This window comes from Myotis brandtii, unplaced genomic scaffold, assembly GCF_000412655.1.
Source record: "Myotis brandtii unplaced genomic scaffold, ASM41265v1 scaffold351, whole genome shotgun sequence".
Taxonomy (NCBI): domain Eukaryota; kingdom Metazoa; phylum Chordata; class Mammalia; order Chiroptera; family Vespertilionidae; genus Myotis; species Myotis brandtii.
In genome coordinates this window covers 4033242-4041138 of record NW_005363502.1, presented here as the reverse complement: position 1 = coordinate 4041138, position 7897 = coordinate 4033242, and the positions used below count along the sequence as shown (strand labels likewise).

At 40.7% G+C, this 7897-nt stretch overlaps 1 protein-coding gene across 1 annotated transcript in view; it reads left to right on the top strand.

Moving 5' to 3' along the window:
* The window catches only part of XKR4 (XK, Kell blood group complex subunit-related family, member 4), an 11903-nt gene extending 5675 nt beyond the window's left edge, over positions 1–6228 (top strand). Inside the window, exon 2 of the mRNA XM_005871673.2 lies at positions 2381–6228. The gene's annotated coding sequence lies outside the window, so the exon portion shown is untranslated. The remainder of the gene's footprint in view (positions 1–2380) is intronic.
* Positions 6229–7897: the final 1669 nt, after the last annotated feature.

The window sequence follows — 7897 nt, the reverse complement described above, 5'->3', positions numbered from 1 at the left end:
CATAACCCCCCCCCCCCCCGCCCCGAAGCTGGAGCATTTCAAAATGGCTAAGGACGGGCCACCTCCCTCTACCACCCACGCCCATTTCCAAATCTCTGGCCCTTACCTGGATCAGGCTGTGGAATGACAGTCGTGCTGCACCTCCTCCCTCACTCAGGACTGTCCACGGCAGACTGTCCATGGACAGAGGTCTTATCCAGATGCTGTGTCAATATGTGTCTGTGTCAACAGCCTCCACAGTATAATTACTCAGTCAAAAGCAAAACTCTGTGGAATGTGGGTGGAATTGTATAAAAACACGATGAGCCATTTAATTTTGCCAATTGTAGCAATTAGGCGAGCTCGCACACAACCTGCTCTCACAGCAGAAAGCCGAGCAGGAGAAGTGGCGAACAGCCATTTGCCCACAGAAATGAGGAGTTCAGAAACTCCCTGGAGTATTTAAGGCAGCGGTTCTCAACCTTCCGGCCCTTTAAATACAGTTCCTCATGTTGTGACCCAACCATAAAATTATTTCCGTTGCTACTTCATAACTGTAATGTTGCTACTGTTATGAATCGTAATGTAAATATCTGATATGCAGGATGGTCTTAGGCGACCCCTGTGAAAGGGTCGTTCGACCACCAAAGGGGTCACGACCCACAGGTTGAGGACCGATGATTTAAGGTATCACATTGTTTCACCATCTATTTGGAGTTCTTTCTCTAGATGCTGCAAGGAAAAACTCAGACTTTTGTTGTCTTGTACCCAGTGATCTAGCCCAGGAATATGAAAAACTTCAGTCAACCTCTGTGGCCTATGTTCTGCTAAATAAGGGATGGGTTAATGTCCCTGAAATGTCTAATCGTTTTGCTAAAATATTTTACTGACAAATAATATACTGACATAATGTGTCAGAAACACTGGCTAAATCAAATTTTTCTTTAGTTATTATTTCCTTAGATTTTCTCACAGTTCAGTTCAGGAAGGAAAGAAAAAATATATATTAATTTTTACAGATTCCAAATAATTAGAAGAATTCCTTGGTGGGTCCCATTAGACATCAATAAAGTAGTTGATGGAATAATGGTGTGAGGTCCAAGGCATGATTTCTAGGTTTATGCCCCCATTACCCTGACTGTGACTCATAACACCTCCCCCACCCCCGTTTTAGCCATTGCACTAAACAAGAAAAGCATAGTTACTGATGCAATGTCTGCAGAGCAAAGATGTTTAACAAAAGAGATTAACATCAAAACTAATTAATCAACTTGATAAGCAAGTATTACCAGAACAGTACCAACACAATTTTCTCTTGTGTTATTATTGCAGCCTGTCACCTACTCTGTTATTAGAATTTCGGAAAATGTAAGGCTTCGTGTTTTTATTATACACTCATCTACAAAATTAAGCTGGTAGCCCCCTTCTCTCTCTATTGCTTGATTTGCATTAAAATGGAAATAATCAAATTCTTATTTCATTAAATGCTACAAATATTAACAAATGGAGATGTTGAGTTTAAGCTAATTTAATCTAACTGTTCTGGTGGCATTCTGGTATCAAATCAACACAATTATTTCAAGTTAATTCATTATCAGTAAGTTCTAAAAACAACTCCCAAGTATGAAGAAAATATAGTTCGGGTTTCTATTATTTTAAGAGATTCCTATGTGATTACAAACCAGTAGAACGAGTCTTAATCAACACAGGCATTTCAACCCATTGTGATTCTGGACGATGAGCTCTTGTGTTTGGGTGTGTTAGGTACTGTTGCATTAACTGAGCAACTGACCTTTGACCTGTGGCTTCCAGTGGTCGGCAAACTGTGGCTCGTGAGCCACATGCGGCTCTTTGGCCCCTTGAGTGTGGCTCTTCCTAAGCCATAGGAGTACCCTAATTAAGTTAATAACAATGTACCTACCTATATAGTTTAAGTTTAAAAAATTTGACTCTCAAAAGAAATTTCAATCATTGTACTGTTGATATTTGGCTCTGTTGACTAATGAGTTTGCCGACCACTGATAGCCCTCTGGAAGTTCTTATTCTGTTTAAGTTGGGAGCAATCGCACGTGTCCTGTAAGCAAAGGAGGTCTGTCAGCTAGTCAGAGAATTGTCATTTTATCTCCTTCTTTCAAAGAACTAAAATAGTTGACTTCTTTTATTAACCCTTCTAACGTATTGTACGTAGAAAGGGAAACAGATCTCCGGCGTATGTTGCGAAAGCCCGGGGGTGCAACATTTCCCTTGGTCTGAATCAGAAGCTTGGTGTTGTGTGAAAAGAAAGAAACCTCTCCTGCCCCGAGAAAGGGGAAGGGGGCAAGCCAGCCACACGCAGACAGCAAGCCTCCATGTCACAAGCTGCATATTGCTGATGCCATCGATTCCCTTCTTTTTTTTACAGAACCGTCCGGGAACTTGTCAAGCTTTACTGAAGGTGATTTGCGTTCGTTCATTCAACAGACCCTTGAATCTTGCACATTCTTGACTTGTAATATGGTAGCCAAGCCACTGCAAGGGAAAATTAATCAGTTAGTGGGAAGGAGCCCTGCGCTCTGTGCTGTGTGGTGACGTGCCCGGCCGGCCAAAGAGAAAGACCCCGGTGAAATAGAGCACTTGGGAATTCCTGCTACTGCTTCCTCATCATTCATGCTATGAATATTCACCCACTTCATTTGCTTTTGCCAGTAAGCACTGCTTTGAAAAAAAAGAAAAAGGAAAAAAAAGATTCAATGGATTCCTGGGGCCTTGCATAACTCAGAAAATTGGTACTGGGTCATAGGGACTCACTTTCAATGAATACAAATCTACTTATGTTTGAAAATGAAAAAAAAATGATATTGTCACCTGTTTCATGATTGATCTGTCTGGGTATAGCTGCTGTCCTTACTTCATTTCTTGGAAGTGCCGTTGTCAGCATTGTAATAACAAATTTATACAAATCAAATTTATAATTCAATTTCAGAGGTAAAATCTGCATGGCTGTAGCTATTGAATAATTTGATTCCTGCCTTGCTAGGTGGTGACACTGCCAGTTTCAAACGGAGATGCGTTTGTATGTGGAACTGGCTCTCCTGTTGCTTAGACCCTGGCAAAACCTTGGTTGTGACTCTAAAATCCCCGATCTCACATTCTCAGTTCCCGTATACGTAAACGGATCGTCTCCTAATTTAAAACCGTGCTTCTTTTCCACTTGCTTCTCTGTTTTGAAAGAACGCTTTGAGCTGCAGGGTAAGAATGAATCGAGTTCACGTTATAGTTTCAGAGTTTGCAACCAAGTCAGGCATCTATAAGGTGTTATGTTTTCTGTCTAAATGCCTTCATATAAGAATTTTAGGAGTTAACCATAAATGAATGAGTAAAAGTCATCCGATTTATCCAACAAGCAATCTAAACGGGAAAAAAAAAATAAGAAAAAGAAGCAGGGGTCATTTTCCTTGTGTTTCAAAGATGTTTCTCCTGAGCGATAGTCCCCGTTTTAGGCGCCAGTGTCATGCTGCGTCTCCTCCCTTGGCAAGTCATTTTCAGAAGTGAAATTTAATGGTAATAAAAGTGGCCTGCCACCATGTGACTAATTTGCAGTGTCAAGGCAATGGAAACCAACACGTGGAAGAAAATGGTTAATTTCCTGAACTCCAAAGCCAAAATAGGCACAAAAGGTACTCTAATCTACCATGAGTTGGTTGACTGTGGAGACACAGGAGCAATAAACCGTTCCCTTCCATAAGGCTTATGAGTAAGCGTGCCTCTGAGTAGTGTTAGGACTGAAGGTTTCTATTCATGTAGAGGTCGGGGTGTGGAGATTGAAGAGGAAACCCTTCAGTGGGTGGTCAGGAATACTTGCCTTCTTCTAGAGCAGAGGTTCAAGGTGGCACTGCCATTTAATAACCATGACAACAGATGTGTCTGTTTATGAAAGGCCAAAGCATGACTGCAGTGGGAAGAGAGAGGGGATGCCATGGTTGCCTGTCTGAGCCTAACTCTGTCCTTAAGGAAACTGTCCCCCATGACAATTCTCCTTGGACACTGCAGCTGCCAACAGCTTCTGGTGGGTTATAAGATGCGATCGGTTAAGGTCTTGTAAGTACTTTTGCTTGCAAGACATGATCCATTGAATTATCCCTCATTTTAACCACCGTGAGATTCAGGGTCACCATGGCCTGGCTCATTATCCCATTGTCAATAGTTCATGACATCACACGGACCTCTGTGTTCACATTCACTAAACCTGGCTTGCACATATTAACTGACTCGTCTAAACGTATTTTGGGTCTTGATTCTGCCATCAGCTAGTCTGTGCATCGATCCCCACATTGGAAAAATAATTCTTGTGAGAATGATTTTTAGAATAATGGAAGGGGGAAAAAAACAAGTTTTCAATGTAGACAAAATTACTAGACCATTGATAGCCCTAAAGCTCTGGTTGTTCCTCACGATTAAGTATCTTGTCACTGGGGGCTTTTAACATCTGAATTTTCCAGATGGTTGCTAAGCCATCTTCACTAAACTGAAGTGGACACTATGTTGTTATTAAAAAACAAAGACTGTCCCCATGAATGCAAATCTCCCAATGGAAGTGAAGCATTAGGTCACTCAAGGAGTAAATTTGGTCTTTGTGATGTCAAACATCTGGATATTTGGGAAAATCTAGGTGTTTGAATCACAGTTTTTCATCTGGTTGTCTGGTGTTGCCTAGAGAGACAGAAAATGCTCAGGTGTTGTAGGCAATGGAGTTTAACTTTCTTGTGCAGTAATCTACTGCTGGTGATATTCTGCTGCTAAATAAAAACTCTTTGTTGTGCAAAGAGAAGTAAATAATGCAGAGAAATGCTATTTGATTTTTATTTACTTTCAACAAACACATGAATGAAAGAGGTTTGAGAGGCTGTATTCACACGTGATTGCACCACAGGGCTGCTTCCGACATTCGGCCCTTCCTGGCAAGGAACCTTTTCATTCAGCCCTTTTCCATCTTTCATTATTTTATAGTTACCCCTCTGCTCTTCACATAAGGTTAATCATTCACAATGTTTGACAGAATTGTTCAAGGGAATACAAATTTGTTAACTTTTTATTCTTCAAATGGGAGTTTTAATTTTAAGTATTTCTTATATCTTTAGGCATAGAATAGTTTAAACTGCTTGATGCAGTTACTTCAGGGTGAATTTTATAGTATCGATAGAAGTAAAATCTTTTTTTTCCCCAAATTAAAAAAAAATACTTTTTTTTTCTTGTGGCTTGGTTGGTCAATGTCATTCTGATTACCAAAGACCAACTGGTTATTGCATATTAGAATATTGGTGTTTTCTTTACAGTCACCATTAAAAGAAAAAAAAAATGATATCAAAGAGAAATTGATTTTCCAGAAAGGATGCTTGAGCTATTCAGACAACTCTTATATTTATGATTCTTTGTGGACATTTCTTCCTTGTTTCCTCAGATTTGGCTCTGGATTGGTGAGCATGTGTATTTCCTCAAATTGTGTGCTTACCTTACTTACTGTTCTGAAGCTGGGCAGAGAAACAGGCAAGCAATTCAGCCCAATTTTCTTTGAAGTGTGCTTATGTTGTAAAACTTTCCCCAAGGCATTGACAACAAGCAGGCACACGGACCACTGGGAGGGACTCAGCTATGCAAAGATCATGAGGGGATTGCCAGAGAAAATCAAAATGTTTGTAGGTTCTTAGAAAGTGTTTTGGTTGTGTCAAATCCTACATTTAGTGCCAACTTAGAACGACTTCATGGGGTAGGCAGTTCCCTTCCTCACTGAGTCCCTCCTGCCATCAGATGCAGAATTTTCCCGGAAATCAAGTGGCCACTCCCCTTTGTGTACCAAAGGGCTCCAGCTACTGGTGTCATGGCTCTGTGCAAACTGTGTTTTGTAAATTCTCCTTTGGGGGCAGGTCTGTTTGCTAGTCACACACCCTTCAAAGCCTCCAGGATGACAAAGCTGCTACCCAACTTTGCTTTGCCTTTTCCTTGGGATCTTTACTTCACTGCATCCTTTTCCAAATCATTTATGCCTTCGTGTTATTGACAGGATGTTTAGTTCAATGTTTAGGTGAATTGGCAACAGAGAGACGATTAGTTGGCAACTACAAAAACCTGAGACTTTTTTTTCCCAGTTATCTCTTATGTGATAATTGAATGGAATTTATGGTTTAATAGAAAACTGAAAGTCCCTGTGTTGAATATAATTACTGTTTTATTTTACTTTTTTTTATTTGAAAGAGAGAGGAAAGGAGAGAGAGAGAGAGAAAAAAAAACAAAACATCAATGTGAGAGTGAAACATCCATCAGTTGCCTCCCTCACACACCCAGACTGGGGATTGAACCTGCAACCTGGGGATGTGCTCTGACCGGGAATCGAACCCACAACCCTCCAGTGAAGGGAACAACACTCCAACCAACTGAGCCACATCAGCCAGGGCATGTAATGGCTGTTTTAAATATGCTTAAATATATTCTATGACATGGTATCCTTTTACACTCTGGAATAGGTTCCTTTCTGGAGGGCAGGGCATGGAGGGGCTTGGTCTGGTGATGGAAGCACAGGATCTGGGGGTCTGAGCACTCGTGTCCTCATCCTTGGTTGGTCATTTTAGCCTCAGAAACTCACATCCCACCTCATTTTTCCATTTTTTCATGCGTAAAAAGAGAGAATATTTATCTACCTACCTCATAAGGGTGTTGTGAAGAATACTTAGAGTTCTCAAAGTGCTTTGACCCTTGATAACTAGTATTAGCACAAAGGAGAACTGTGCACGCCCGGGAACAGGCTGTATTGGAGGAGGTGCAGGCAGCTTAGGAGCACAACAGCAATAACTCGCCAAGCAAAGAATACCATCATTCTTCATCACTTAGTGAACGCGGGAATTTTTCCTTCAAAGGTCTATGTACAAGTCTTTTCAATTATCAGCTTTTTAACGAGAAAATTAACTCCTTTCATACAGAGAAGCTTCGTAGAGAACGACAATCTTCCTCTGAGCCAAACTGAATTTTACAAAACATTTCATTAAACGTGTCCAGAAAACTGGGCTCCTTCTGAGGCCTAAGGAGTCTGCATGCCTGATCCCACGCTACCGTTTCCAGGATGCATGCGTGATACTCTGGTTCAATACTAATGATTGCCACGTGGTGGTCTGGAACCCGCTGTCAGGAGGGGAAAATTTTAATAGATATTATTCGAATTAGATTTGTGCGTTGTTTACAGTGAGATTCTCTTTCATCCCTAAGGTGACACATCTCTCCCTTTACAGCCCTTTAAGAGTGTAAAGCCTTATTTCTGCCTGGAACTCCTGAGTTGATGCATTTTCCAGATTATAAATATTTTCAATATTTCAGAGAAGTGTTTACACAGGGCTTCAGCTACACATTGATACACACATGTACTTGCATGGACATAGATGGGAATAACATTAAAGGACAAAGGGTGGGAAAACCTCCACAGACACCATCCTAGACAACCTCCTCCCAAAGTCCCATGTTTTCTTTTTACCTAAGTGTGTGCTAAACAACATGATCTGTCCATATCGAGTCATGGAGGCGATATGCTAAAGTAAAAACACACCCAGGGACTATACTAACAACACAGATAATGTTTTAATGCTGTGACTTCGTGGAGCAAAGTTGTGCATAAATATTGTCATTGTGCCCTTACTTAATAATTACATTCCTTTGCAAAACAAATTTGCAGGCTCTTGGAAATACAAAATAAGGTTTCAGAAAGTTTATCTCAATAAGAGGGTTAAAAAATCACGTTGCACCTGGAGCTGACATCACATCCACGTTCAACAATCTTCTGATTCCAAGATTCAGTTGCCAGTGGCAGGTCAAAGGCTTAACGTTTCAGATTGCTCACACATTTCCCATGCATGGTATTAAGCTTTCTGAAGCATGAATTTAACCCAAGCAATTATCT